The following is a 15,725-nucleotide window of genomic DNA, read 5'->3' as shown; positions in this document are numbered from 1 at the left end:
TCTAATGCTCAGTCTAATATATCTGATTTTCCTTCATTGTACAATAAGTCCATATTGAAGCGGATTTCCAGAATCGATTTTGAAGCCTTTACATGACCACCCAGAATCGGCATCAGGAAATTGGTTTAAGAAATCCGGTTTTGAGAGCCGCATGTAAACGGGGTGTGTGTAATTAAATGAAAGGGAGTGTGTTTTTCTGACATATGCGTTTTGCTGATTTTACTTATGAAGCATCTTCTGTGGCCCGTAATACATGTTTCTTTTTATGTATATAATTAATGTATTGTGTAGTAGTTATAATACGTTACTATGCTACATTTGTCATGTTTTTCTCTTGTTGTTCAGAATTGAAACAAGATTTGTAGCACCAATTTCGTGATGTTAAACATTCGTTTTGTGTTACTGAAGATTTCCAGAGCTATTAGTCCAAACGTATCAAATGACGCCCTGCACAGTGTTGGCATGACAGCGCTACACACAGCATAATTTGTTGGTCGAAACAATGTGGACGATCAGTTGGTCAATAAATTGGTGCGTATATAGGCCTTTGAACAGCACAAAACTTGCTTGGAAGAAATAAGATTTAATATGCTAGTTCTTCAGTTGATATCAGGGTTAGTGTCAACTAGAGGTGGCAAAAAATAACGTAACTGATAGAAATAAACGGTTACTGAGAAGTAACGGTTACTGCGATAACCGTTCCTCTGATACTGGCAGTTCTTGCAATAACTGTCTAGTGTCAACAGTGCCTCGCGCCATCTGGTGACCGATAACATGTTAGACTGTGGTACTACGCTTTCGCCTCAGCTCATCGGAGATCTGGCTACGAACGAAAGAGAGGGATGTAGAAGGCGTTCTATAGGCCATGGGAATAACTGTAAGACTGCGCGCCATCTGTTGATAAGAGCTGTGTACTATTTCGTGCGCCTTCGTTACTGTTAGCACAAAAAATTAAATAAAGTTAATGTCCGAGCGGTGGCTGATAGGAGCTGCAGTACAGGCATTAACAAGTACGGTCGTTCTCTTAAGCCACCGGCTTATATGTCAATTAAGCTTGGACGGTTAGTATAAAGAGATTTACCATAAGGAATTCGAGCGACTATGAAATAACTGTCAGAGATCGGTATTTTCCTCTGGCAGTTATCGTTATTGGCTCACAGTTCTCGTTCTCTGGCAGTTATCGGGCTACAACTACAGGTAACCTGGAAGTTTGTAGCGGAATAACTATGTGTCTGTTCCTGATTCAGTGACTCCAGTCGTAGGCCCCGGTGATATTTCCAGAGAGGATAGTTACTGGAGAGAACAAATATTTTCGTATTGCTTCGGAAATAGCCGCTGGCCATCGCGAATGACAAATAATAATGTGTCAAATGACAAATAATAATATGTCAGAAAGTATAAATAATACCAGAATGAGATTTTCACTCTGCAGCGGAGTGTGCGCTGAAGGTCCCGAGTTCGAGTCTTGGTCTGGCACACAGCTTTAATCTGCCAGGAAGTTTTATAAATAATACATTTGAATATAATAATTATTATCCTCATCATTTGTCAGGAGATTGTCAAAATATGTGAATATATTACAGTAACTGCTAATATTTACAGAATTGATACACCGTCAGAATAGAAACACAGTTATGCACTTTTAATAAATTTATCATACACAGAATACCCGATCTTGACTGTTGCGACCAAGTGCTGTCAAAACTGAAATATAGCAGAATTTTTACTTAAGCTGTTCTAACAGTCTCTGTTAAGATATTCGTCTACAGAGTAGAAGGAGGGGTCAATGGAAGTGTCCGATCTGACCCGTCTTGCTGGTGATAGCTAACTTTTTTTTTCTAGTTGTGATGCTTTGTGTATTTATGGAGTATTGAAGGTGTTTTAATTTATGTAGGGATGTTTGATTTGTGGATTTTTGAGGTTGTGGTTTTGATTTTATTTTTCGCAGTTGTAGGTGTTGGCTTTTTGGCATCAGTAGTTGTGGTGGACCTACAGGGTGTTACAAAAAGATACGGCCAAACTTTCATGAAACACTCCTCACACACAAAGAAAGAAAATATGTTATGTGGACATGTGTCCGGAAACGCTTACTTTCCATGTTGGAGCTCATTTTATTACTTCTCTTCAAATCACATTAATCATGGAATGGAAACACACAGCAACAGAATGTACCAGCGTGACTTCAAACACTTTGTTACAGGAAATGTTCAATATGTCCTCCGTTAGCGAGGATACATGCATCCACCCTCCGTCGCATGGAATCCCTGATGCAGCCCTGGAGAATGGCGTATTGTATCCCAGCTGTCCACAATACGAGCATGAAGAGTCTCTACATTTGCTACCAGGGTTGCGTAGACAAGAGCTTTCAAATGCCCCCATAAATGAAATTCAAGAGGGTTGAGGTCAGGAGACTGTGGAGGCCATGGAATTGGTCCGCCTCTACCAATCCATCGGGCACCGAATCTTTTGTTGAGAAGTGTACGAAAACTTCGACTGAAATGTGCAGGAGCTCCATCGTGCATGAACCACATGTTGTGTCGTACTTGTAAAGGCACATGTTCTAGCAGCACAGGTAGAGTATCCCGTATGAAATCATGATAACGTGCTCCATTGACCGTAGGTGGAAAAACATGGGGCCCAATCAAGACATCACCAACAATGCCTGCCCAAACGTTCACAGAAAATATGTGTTGATGATGTGATTGCACAATTCCATGCGGATTCTCGTCATCCCACACATGTTGATTGTGAAAATTTACAATTTGGTCATCAGAATTGAGGAAGTACAGTACATACTGACGAAACTAAAATCAGCTCTAACATGGAAATTAAGCTTTTCCGGACACATGTCCACATAACAGTTTTCCTTTATTTGTGTGTGAGGAATGTTTCCTGAAAGTTTGGCCGTACCTTTTTGTAACACCCTGTATATAGGTCACCAGAAATGACCGATTCCCATTTTCATAGTTGTAGGTGTTGATGTTTTGGTTTCGTCATCTGAGGTTGACGTATGTAGGTCAAGGGAAATGTCCAATTCCAATTTTCGTACTTTTAATTGTGGGTATTGGTGGTGTTTTGGTATGGTCCCCTATGGTTGACCTATATTGTTCAAGGGAAGTGTCCGATTCCTGCAAATTGTGTAGCGGGTTGCTGAATTTTATTTTGTCTTCCTTTTTGTTCTTCATTTTGTGTTTTGGGATCTTTTCTTTTTTTTTGCTAGCTTGTCCTCACTCTAAAACCCCAAACTTCCCGCGGTTGTCCCATGGGTTTGACTGTATTTTTGGTGGGAGATGTTATTGTATTATTTATATGTATCTTCATGTTTGTTGCCATGTGTGTGTAGTGACGTCACAGACACACTTAAAATAGCCATTTCTGCCATATTGATGACGTCCTGGGTCAAAGCACACGGATGGAATTGGACACTTCTGTGTCAAAAAGTCTTTCAAACACTCTGTAAACGGTGCTTTACCTGAAACCTACTTTTTAATGGTTGCTGACTTGCTGGCAGTTTATTGAAAATGCATGTTCCTGAATATTGGACCCCTTTTGGACCAAGGTAAGTGATTTTGGGTCATTATGTACATTTCTGTTCCTATTTCTAGTACTGATATTATGTATTGAGCTATTGGTTGGAAATACTTGCAACAAATTTCATTAAGGAATAAATATACTAGGAAGCAGTGGTTAGAATTCAAAGTTCCACAAACAAGTTCCTACATGATGTTCTTGAATTTATACCATAAACGATTTTTATTACACGCTTTTACATGCGAAAAAATTTTGCTCTGGCTCTGGCTACACTCCATACGCTCTGTTTGATGAGTTACCACAGAATATGATCCCTTATGAAAAAATAGAATGAAAATATGTAAGCTTTTCTATATTTATGTCTCCTACATCTGACATCATTCTCACTGCAAATACAGACTTGTTTAGGCACTTCATAAATTCTGTGGTACGCCCTTCCCAACTGACTTTATTGTTATTATTGTTGTTGTTGTTGTTGTTGTTGTTGTTGTTGTTGTTGTTGTCTTCAGTCCTGAGACTGGTTTGATGCAGCTCTCCACGCTACTCTATCCTGTGCAAGCTTCTTCATCGCCCAGTACTTACTGCAACTTACATCCTTCTGTATCTGTTTAGTGTATTCATCTCTTGGTCTCCTTCTATGATTTTTACCCTCCACGCTGCCCTCCAATACTAAATTGGTGATCCCATGATGCCTCAAAACATGTCCTACCAACCGATCCCTTCTTCTAGTAAAGTTGTGCCGCAAACTTCTCTTCTCCCCAATCCTATTCAATACCTCCTCATTAGTTATGTGATCTACCCATCTAATCTTCAGCATTCTTCTGTAGCACCACATTTCGAAAGCTTCTATTCTCTTCTTGTCAAAACTAGTTATCGTCCATGTTTCAGTTCCATACATGGCTACACTCCATACAAATACTTTCAGAAACGACTTCCTGACACTTAAATCTATACTCGATGTTAACAAATTTCTCTTCTTCAGAAACACTTTCCTTGCCATTGCCAGTCTACATTTTATATCCTCTCTAATTCGGCCATCATCAGTTATTTTGCTCCCCAAATAGAAAACTCCTTTACTACTTTAAGTGTCTCATTTCCTAATCTAATTCCCTCAGCATCACCCGACTTAATTCGACTACAGTCCATTATTCTCGGTTTGTTTTTTTGATGTTCATCTTATATCCTCCTTTCAAGACACTATCCATTCCGTTCAACTGCTCTTGTAAGTCCTTTGCTGTCTCTGACAGAATTACAATGTCATCAGCGAATGTTAAAGTTTTTATTTCTTCTCCATGGATTTTAATACCTATTCAATCTACATTGGGCAAGCAGTGAAGGAAACAAAAGAAAAATTCGGAGTAGGGGAGAGGCTAGAACCCTGTCTCACTCCCTTCCCAACCACTGCTTCTCTTTCATGTCCCTCGACTCTTATAACTGCCATCTGGTTTCTGTACAAATTGTAAATAGCCTTTTTCTCCCTGTATTTTACCCCTGCCGCCTTCAGAATTTGAAAGAGAGTATTGATTGATTGATTGACTGATTTCTTTATTAATCCATGTAATAATTTACATTGTGTGGATTTCGTCAGCAAAATCATATACAATACAATATACCTACAATTATACACACAAAATTTGTATTTACACACATTTTTGAGGTATCTTAAATTAGTTTTATATCCTTGTGCAATTTGTAATTTTCTTATAGTACTGTACAATTTTTGATTTCATATTATAATTATTTCCTCATGTATTACAATGCAGGCTACTTTAATTACACTACATGTTTTAATTCAGATAGTCCATTACTGCGTAATAACTTTTATTTAATAAAAAAAATTTTAGTTTTGTTTTGAACTGTCCGATTGTGTCAATATCTTTTATTTTTTGGGGTAATTTATTATATAATTTAACAGCATTGTACAACAAGCTCTGCTGAGTTTTAACTTTATTTTTCCTCTCTAGATGCAGATTGTATTGGTTTCTAGTTTCATAGCTGTGTACTAAAGAATTTTTCATATAGCAGTCAATATTTTTTTTTTTACATACATAACACTTTGAAAAATGTATTCACAGGGGACAGTTAGGATTTCCAGCTTTTGGAAATGTTCAAGGCAGTGAGCCCTACTGCCACTCTTGGTTATTATACGAATTGCTCTTTTCTGTAATTTGAAAACTATTTGAATATTTTTACTGTTGACTCCCCAAAATATTATTCCATAGGTAATAACAGAGTGGATATAAGAAAAATATACAGATCTGACACATGTAGTATCACAAACTGCAGTCAGAATTCTCAGAGCATAGCATGCTGTAGCGATTCTGTTACTAAGTATTTTAATATGTTCTTCCCACTTTAACTGACTGTCAACATGCATACCAAGAAATTTTGTGTAGTCTACACATTCTATAGTTTCATTGTTTAACTTAAAGTTGTTATAGTGTGGTTTTTTGCAGACATAGAAGTTAACAGCATTTGTTTTTTTTTTTAAGATTTAGTGTTAGTTTATGATTGGATGCCCACTCACGTACACTGTTTAGTGTTTGTTTGGCTTTTTCTTTTAGTGCATCTGGTGATTTGTCACTGATTAGAACATTTGAGTCATCTGCAAACAATATTGTTTGTCCATGCTTGATGCTCTGTGAGAGGTCGTTTATGTAAATGAGGAATAGTACTGGGCCAAGGACACTACCCTGTGGGACACCTATATTTACATAATTTGGGTCTGAAGTATACTTTACAATATAGTTTGAGCAACTTGAAATATGTGAGATTTCAGTTATCTGTCTTCTACTTTTTAGATATGACTGGAACCATTTGTTCCAGTCAACATTGTCAAAAGCTTTCTCTAAGTCTACAAATGCTAGAAACATAGGTTTGCCTGAATTTATTATTGAGTTGTATTCCCAGAAGTGTAACGCTGTCAACCTTTTCGATCTGCATGTCTTCATATGTTATAAACATGCTGTAGCTGGAGAAATCGAGCAGTTTTCCAAATCTCATATAAAACTTGGATTAGCGTACTCACACTTTCCCCCATAGGACTATCTTGTACAGGACAGGAGTAAACAAATCTGTCACATTACGTATATTTTTTGTTGTATTACAAGGCTGTAGACTTATTCTATTAAGTAAGCAGCACAAGAAATTAAGCTTCGAATTTAACCTACAGTATTCAGTTTACATATTACTTCATACTTAAAAACGCACGTTGTTAACATTTTACTTAAACAGTGCTGTGGCGAAGTTCCGCGTACTTTCTGTTACAGCTGAGAAGATAATATTTCTAATAGCGACCGATAACGTACATACATATAATATGAAACACTAATAAACGTTCTAACATCAACTGAAATGTACCCGGAGTTAAGTAGCTAGGGTTATGACACGATTCATACGACATTCCTGCCATTTCACACTACTCGCAATTATACTCATAACTAAACCGCAGGATTCCAACTATGTCGTTATTTAACTGTGACCCTGTCGGAGTATTCGGTAGTGAAAAATAACTGGACAGTTATTAATAACCGTTAAAAATACCGGTTATCAAAGAATAACTGGAACTTTGATAATTTTTCCAAGCACTTATATTGGCACTGCGCCAGTTCCACGTAGCCAATGGGAAGACAGTTTTAAGTATCCAATGAGAAACGAGGAACGATAGTAAATGTTCGGAGCGCTGGAATTGAAATTGTTTGACGTTCTATAGAGGTTTCTTACAGTTTCCTTGATATTTCAGTCCAAAAGACTGGAGTTTTTTTTTAATTACATGATTTGAATGGAGGTTGAGGTGACAGCTAGGTTTGTAATGTAGCGTATGGTTTTTATTATTGAACTGCTCTACAGGTTAGCGAAATTAGCTGTTCAAAGTTTCATAGTTCCAGAAGTTCAGTGCATTCACAGTTGCTGCGATATAATATGCTTATGTAAACCTAATAAATGATACTTGTTATAAAATACACTGCATCGACATTGTAAACCAAAGCGATAGCTAAATTTAGTTTTACGAAAATAACAGTTTCGTGTGACTGCAGTCTTCACAAAATATTGATTGAATATCATCAAATTACTTCGTTTTATCTCGATTGCATAGTAGCTGTGCACTAACCTAACAACCGTTTCTGTGGCAAACGTTTGCATCTAGATTAAAATTATCATCAATTGATATTTTTCATATTCTCTCGTAAAATAAATTTCATTGTGGTGTCCCGGTCCGTGGTATTTAAGCTTAAAATCTACCCTTATTATGTAACTCATTTGTCGCAAAGTAAATTTTATTTTCAAACCGTTTTACAGAAATTGTGTTTTAAAAATCATTTGTGTGTTATTTTTATTTAACCTAGCGTCTGAACAAATACGTTATGTATTATAATGAACAAGTGTACAAACTGTTGCAGGAATCTGAAGGCCCCAGTCTTCGTACAGCCATCCTGATGTAGGTTTTCCGTGGTTTCTTTGAATTACTTCAGGCAAATTTAGGATCTTACCTATTATAGTATAAGACCACAGCCGACTACCTGTTCCATCCTTGTCAAAATATACCTGTAAGTATACAAACATCTTTACATGTGAAATATTTTATTTTTGTTGTTCATAAATTGTAATACCTGACATGCCTGTTACCCTTGTAAAAGTACTCCAATGACGAATAGAATTACTACTACTACTACTACTACTACTACTTTTAAAGAATCGTCACGAATGGCAGTATGATGAATGCAAGCATTATTTTCGTGTGAGATGTTGCAATGCAACCTACATGAGAAACAACAAAATTTTGTAATGGCTGGAAATGCACTAATTGTCACTTTTGCCACACAGTATTTGAAAAAGAGCAGCTTATCTTGAAAGAGATTTGGCAGTAGTGCAATAAGAGTTGGCAGTTTTGGGAGCTGCATTCTGCATTTGTAATATTAGGCTGGACTAGAAGACTTTATTACCACCAAGCCTTCTAAGTCAGTACAAAGATGTAGGTGACACTGCAAGTCTGTTAGTTTCAGTCTAGCTGTCTCAAGTAGCTTCAATGCTTTGGAGACTGATTCACTTAGTTTCGTGTTCCATGGAACATTTGTACAATTAATCATTGTGATGATGAAACAACTCATTTTACATTCTCATTACACATTCATATAATGTAAAGAAACTTTTCTATTTGTCTCAAATTTAACTTTTCTGTTGTCAGACATTTTATGCCCTAGCGCAAGTGACCAAAATTATGGTTGCACCATTATGCAGCTCTTTTTGTTCGAAGGTCAACCTCATTGTGGAATAATGAATGGCGTTTTGTTTTCTAGTAATGTAATTATGTGTATCATTGCTCCTTTTGAACTGCAGTGGATTATTTACAGCAAATGTCATGAGGCTAATAAGTAGAGTGTGAGCCAGTAGTCAAAAAGCCCAACTCTCTAAGCAGATGTCTGAGAAATGGTCACATGTGAGCACCACACATTATTTTTACAGCTCATTTTGAGCTATGGACACTTTCTTTGTCAAAGATGAGTTGTGTCAGAACAGTATTCCATATAAACTTACTGAATGAGAATACGCGCAAAAAAAAAAAAAAAAAAAAAAAAAAAAAAAAAAAAAAAAAAAAATGTTGATTTGTCTCATCCAGGGATTTGCAGCGATTCAAAGTGCGAAGTTCTCTTAGGAATTACAAAATGTGATTCTTTCCAGTTTAAATTCTCATCAATATGGACCCCTAAAAACTTTTAAGAATAACAGAAATAGCCTACTTCTGTGCAGTATTCACAAAAGTGGTAATGTCAGAACTAGTTTGAAACTCTTTGGTAGATGATTACTGGGTTACTAAAGTATTTTTAAGTGAAGTGCAAGGCCCAGTGACTTCATCTGTGATTTAAGCTCTTTGTGGAAGGTTCTTGGAAGAGAGCGTATAATAATAGGGGATCATTACTTTCTCATATCCACACAGGACAATTATGGAATAGATGTAAATCGAGCAGAATTCTGTTCATATCTTCATCATGTTTTGTAGGCTCTGATAAGAAAGATAGCCTACAGGGATGTGGAATGAGCCAAGATACGTGGTTTGTTAACAAGAGACAGGAAAATTTTGGAAACATAATCTGCAAACTGCTTTAATTCTAAATTATCAATACACTGCTTAACACTTTTCATGCTTACATCAGTTAAAGTTAATCGAGTAACTTTAGTCGGAAGGCAATCTGCTTCTTTGAATAAAAAGCTACTGCCATTTTGATTATACTATACAGCTGCTGCTTATCTACTATTGATGGCTTAATATATACTTGATTACAGTGGCATATTTCAAACAAAATATGAACCTAATTACTGATATGAACCTTTAATTACTGATACATACTTATGGTACATCACTGCTTGGCATATAGTTTCATAGAGAACTGTGGTATTTGCTTCATAGGCAACAACTTATCAATTCCTAACTCTAGACATTCAGATAATTTGTGGAAAGTTGGGTAAAGAGGTATGCTTTTAATTTTCTGTTGATTTGTTAGTATTCCCAGTTTCTTTATGTTATATGGAAACTTGTTGAATATCTTGCCACCAGAGTACGTAACACCATTCGCAGTTCTAAACAAGAAGGCAAAGTCTACATGTAAATTATTATTCTTTACTACATTGTGGCTATATAATTGACAGTTCAGCTAATAATAATAATAATTCATTGTGGTTCAATGCTCTGGTGTAAGTCTTTCAACTTCACAGAAGCTCTTCTTACAAATCCTTCCTTCCAGGAGTGCTAGTTCTGCTAGCATCGCAGAAGAGCTTCTGTGAAGTTTGGAAGGTAGGAGACGAGGTACTGGCAGAATTGAAGCTGTGAGGACGGGTGGTGAGTTGTGCTTGGGTAGCTCAGTTGGTAGAGCACTTGCCCGCGAAAGGCAAATGTCCCGAGTTCGAGTCTTGGTCTGGCACACAGTTTTAATCTGTCAGGAGGTTTCATATCAGAGCAGAGTGAAAATCTCATTCTGATAGCATGATAATACTAGGTATATAACATTATTACGTGATGTAAGGGTTTCGTGTTCACTTCCTTGGCACAGCTGTATTTGTAAGCGAATAAACAAATAATACAAAAAATCTACTTCTGGCACCAACAGTTCATATTTGATTTCCTGAAATAGAGTAAAGGCGGGGAAAAAAAGGAAAAAAAAAAAAAAAGAGGTTAGGTGGGAAATCACGACTCCCATCCGCACAGTGCATTGTGCTATCGTAATGGCGAAAGTTGAAAATTTGTGCTGGACCAGGGCTCATACTCAGATGCTCCATTCTCTAGAACTATTACCTTAATCCTCTCAGTGATGGGGACAGGGTTCCCATTCGACCCAAATTCTCATCTTATCACATACTGCATTGCCGAGTCCCTTCTCCATTACACCTTCTACTCACAAATTCTTGATTACTGTAGGGGTTCAAATGATATATGTGAATCGGCACTGACATATAAATCATGAAGCTGTCGCACTCAATTGTATTAGTATAACTGGGTGTTGTCTGCTCTGTGAGATGTCCAACGGACAGTAATTCTGCTGTGTGTGCCACAAGAGTCAGACTGCTGGTTCAAAATACTGGAGCTTTCATTTGTGGCATATGGCATTTGTGATGATGACAGTTTACAGTTCACTTATCTGTGGCACCTGGACACTCACTCTATTATTATTATTATATGATTACTTTCTCAGACTTTTTAGAAGTCTGGTTAAGAATGGAGTGACGCGGACCTTTATCAAGCGTCACTTCCTTTTTGCTGTACGGTACATGTTATATTGCATTTAGGAACTTTCGGGTAATTGAACATGTATCAATAATTATGGATTTCTGTAATTGTATATATATGTTTGGATGTATTGGTGGATATTGTGTGGTATGACTCCTGTAGTTGATAGTATAATTGGTATGATGTCAACTTTATCCTGATGCCACATGTCTTTGACTTCCTCAGCCAGTTGGATGTATTTTTCAATTTTTTCTCCTGTTTTCTTTTGTATATTTGTTGTATTGGGTATGGATATTTCGATTAATTGTGTTAATTTCTTCTTTTTATTGGTGAGTATGATGTCAGGTTTGTTATGTGGCGTTGTTTTATCTGTTATAATGGTTCTGTTCCAGTATAATTTGTATTCATCATTCTCCAGTACATTTTGTGGTGCATACTTGTATGTAGGAACGTGTTGTTTTATAAGTTTATGTTGTAAGGCAAGCTGTTGATGTATTATTTTTGCGACATTGTCATGTCTTCTGGGGTATTCTGTATTTGCTAGTATTGTACATCCGCTTGTGATGTGATCTACTGTTTCTATTTGTTGTTTACAAAGTCTGCATTTATCTGTTGTGATATTAGGATCTTTAATAATATGCTTGCTGTAATACCTGGTGTTTATTGTTTGATCCTGTATTGCAATCATGAATCCTTCTGTCTCACTGTATATATTGCCTTTTCTTAGCCATGTGTTGGATGCGTCTTGATCGATGTGTGGCTGTGTTAGATGATACGGGTGCTTGCCATGAAGTGTTTTCTTTTTCCAATTTACTTTCTTCGTATCTGTTGATGTTATGTGGTCTAAAGGGTTGTAGAGGTGGTTATGAAATTGTAGTGGTGTAGCCGATGTATTTATATGAGTGATTGCTTTGTGTATTTTGCTAGTTTCTGCTCGTTCTATAAAGAATTTTCTTAAATTGTCTACCTGTCCATAATGTAGGTTTTTTATATCGATAAATCCCCTTCCTCCTTCCTTTCTGCTTAATGTGAATCTTTCTGTTGCTGAATGTATGTGATGTATTCTATATTTGTGGCATTGTGAGCGTGTAAGTGTATTGAGTGCTTCTAGGTCTGTGTTACTCCATTTCACTACTCCAAATGAGTAGGTCAATATTGGTATGGCATAAGTATTTATAGCTTTTGTCTTGTTTCTTGCTGTCAATTCTGTTTTCAGTATTTTTGTTAGTCTTTGTCTATATTTTTCTTTTAGTTCTTCTTTAATATTTGTATTATCTATTCCTATTTTTTGTCTGTATCCTAGATATTTATAGGCATCTGTTTTTTCCATCGCTTGTATGCAGTCGCTGTGGTTATCAAATATGTAATCTTCTTGTTTAGTGTGTTTTCCCTTGACTATGCTATTTTTCTTACATTTGTCTGTTCCAAAAGCCATACTTATATCATTGCTGAATACTTCTGTTATCTTTAGTAATTGGTTGAGTTGTTGATTTGTTGCTGCCAGTAGTTTTAGATCATCCATGTATAGCAAATGTGTGATTTTGTGTGGGTATGTTCCAGTAATATTGAATCCATAATTTGTATTATTTAGCATGTTGGATAGTGGGTTCAGAGCAAGGCAGAACCAGAAAGGACTTAATGAGTCTCCTTGGTATATTCCACGCTTAATCTGTATTGGCTGTGATGTGATATTATTTGAATTTATTTGGATATTAAGTGTGGTTTTCCAATTTTTCATTACTATGTTTAGGAACTGTATCAATTTAGGATCTATTTTGTATATTTCCAATATTTGTAGTAACCATGAGTGGGGTACACTATCAAAAGCTTTTTGGTAATCAATGTATGCGTAGTGTAGCGACCTTTGTTTAGTTTTAGCTTGATATGTCACCTCTGCATCTATTATCAGTTGCTCTTTACATCCTCGTGCTCCTTTGCAACAGCCTTTTTGTTCTTCATTTATAATTTTGTTCTGTGTTGTATGTGTCATTAATTTCTGTTTAATGATTGAAGTTAATATTTTGTATATTGTTGGTAGGCATGTTATGGGGCGATATTTAGCTGGGTTCGCTGTGTCTGCTTGATCTTTAGGTTTCAGATAAGTTATTCCATGTGTAAGTGTATCAGGGAATGTGTATGGGTCTGCAATGTAACTGTTAAATAATTTAGTTAGATGTGAATGTGTTGAGGTGAACTTCTTTAACCAGAAATTTGCTATTTTATCATTTCCAGGGGCTTTCCAATTGTGAGTAGAATTAATTGCTTGGGTGACTTCATGTTGCAAAATTTTCACTTCAGGCATTTGTGGTATCATCTTGTATGCGTCTGTTTCTGTTTGTATCCACCGTGCATGCCTGTTATGTTGTACCGGGTTTGACCATATGTTGCTCCAGAAGTGTTCCATGTCTGTTATGTTTGGTGGATTGTTTATTTTAATGTGTGTGTTATCTATTGTCTGGTAAAATTTCTTTTGGTTTGTGTTGAATGTTTGGTTTTGTTTCCTTCTATTTTCACTTTTTTTGTATCTTCTGAGTCGTTTGGCTAATGCTTGTAATTTCCGCTTCTTTTCGTCTAATTGCTCTGTCGCTTCTTGTGAGATTTTACCTAACCTTTTTCGTTTTTTTTCCGAGATTTCATTTCTTATAAATTGTGTTAGCTGTCCGATGTCTTTTCTCAGTTTTTCTATTCTGATCTGTAGCCTGTGTTGCCATGCTGGTTTTGTGGGTTTCTTCTGTGTGTTGGTTGGTTCTGATCTCTGTCTAGTGTGTATATTTAGTGTAGTGAGTGCTCCTATATAAACCAGTAGTTGTAACTCTTCCATAGTTGTGTTTTCATTTATTTTGTTGTGTATGATTGTGTTGATAGTTTTTATTGTTGTTTCGACTTGTGGGTTATTTGGTGGTCTATGCAAGAATGGTCTAATGTCTGTATTTGTGTCTTTGTATTCTATATATGTTAGCTGAAATTTTTCTTCTATATCTAGCATCTGTGTCACTTCGTGTTCTATTTGTGCTTGTTCTGGTGGCTGTCTTAAGATTTCGTTTTCCTCTGATTGTTTAATTGGTGCGTGTTGTTCTTTGTTTGTTTGCTCTGGGATGTTTGAGTCCATTGCTGTATTTTCTTCTTCTTCTGATTGCACATTATTTTGTTCCAGTATTTGTTGTACTTCTTGTTTGATGTTTTCTAATTCTGACTGGGGTATCCTGTTATTTTTGATTATTACACGGATCTGATCAGCTAGTCGTTGTTCTGTTAAAAATTTTAATTCTGGGTATCTGGTAATAAATGTTGTGTATACTTGTGATCTGTATCCAGTTGTGTTGGTTCCTAGGTTTGTTGCTTGGTAATAACAGAACATGAGGTGTCGATTAACTTCATCTGACCATCTCATCCTCTGTCTTTGTTTTCCTTCTAGGGTGGTTGCAGGAAGCATATCCTGCAAAACACCTCTATTTGGATTTAAATCATTTTCCAGTTGGCTAGCAGTGTCGTTACCATTGTGGGCGGGCATAGGGTTCAAGCGTCGTCCCCGACCATGACGGCGCTTGTCCGAGGCTTCTTTAGTTCTGTCCTGAACCAAGTAATTATTATTATTATTATTATTATTATTATTCTTTCTTTTCTCAGACGTTATGTCTGGTCAAAAATGGAAAGTGACGCGGACCTTGATCAAGTGTGACTTCCTTTTAACTGTACGGTATATGTTACATTGCATTTAGGAACTTTCGGGTAATTGAACATGTATCAATAATTACAGATTTCTGTAGTTGTATATATAAGTTTGGATGTAGCTGTATTGCGTTGATGTACTGGTGGATATTGTGTGGTATGACTCCTGTAGTTGATAGTATAATTCGTATTATGTCAACTTTATCCTGATGCCACATGTCCTTGACTTCCTCAGCCAGTTGGATGTATTTTTCAATTTTTTCTCCTGCTTTCTTTTGTATATTTGTTGTATTGGGTATGGATATTTCGATTAGTTGTGTTAATTTCTTCTTTTTATTGGTGAGTATGATGTCAGGTTTGTTATGTGGTGTTGTTTTATCTGTTATAATGGTTCTGTTCCAGTATAATTTGTATTCATCATTCTCCAGTACATTTTGTGGTGCATACTTGTATGTGGGAACGTGTTGATTTATAAGTTTATGTTGTAAGGCAAGCTGTTGATGTATTATTTTTGCTACATTGTCATGTCTTCTGGGGTATTCTGTATTAGCTAGTATTGTACATCCGCTTGTGATGTGATCTACTGTTTCTATTTGTTGTTTGCAAAGTCTGCATTTATGTGTTGTGGTATTGGGATCTTTAATAATATGCTTGCTGTAATATCTGGTGTTTATTGTTTGATCCTGTATTGCAATCATGAATCCTTCCGTCTCACTGTATACATTGCCTTTTCTTAGCCATGTGTTGGATGCGTCTTGATCGATGTGTGGCTGTGTTAGATGATACGGGTGCTTGCCATGTAGTG

The 15,725-nt window shown here is 36.4% G+C and overlaps 1 long non-coding RNA gene across 2 annotated transcripts in view; it reads left to right on the top strand.

The window, feature by feature from the left end:
- Positions 1 to 15,725, top strand: part of LOC126210439 (uncharacterized) — a 123,982-nt gene that overhangs the window by 46,599 nt on the left and 61,658 nt on the right. Inside the window, exons 1-2 of one of the 2 annotated variants that reach the window (XR_007540676.1) lie at positions 7,198 to 7,335; positions 7,932 to 8,078. This is a non-coding gene — a long non-coding RNA (uncharacterized LOC126210439). Of the gene's footprint in view, positions 1 to 7,197; positions 7,336 to 7,931; positions 8,079 to 15,725 lie in introns of those variants that run through there. The other variant, XR_007540675.1, reaches the window with a different exon arrangement.

This window comes from Schistocerca nitens, chromosome 10 (genome assembly GCF_023898315.1).
Source record: "Schistocerca nitens isolate TAMUIC-IGC-003100 chromosome 10, iqSchNite1.1, whole genome shotgun sequence".
In the NCBI taxonomy this organism is placed as follows: domain Eukaryota; kingdom Metazoa; phylum Arthropoda; class Insecta; order Orthoptera; family Acrididae; genus Schistocerca; species Schistocerca nitens.
Note: the sequence above shows the minus strand (reverse complement) of the source record. Positions and strands in the feature narration are given on the sequence as shown.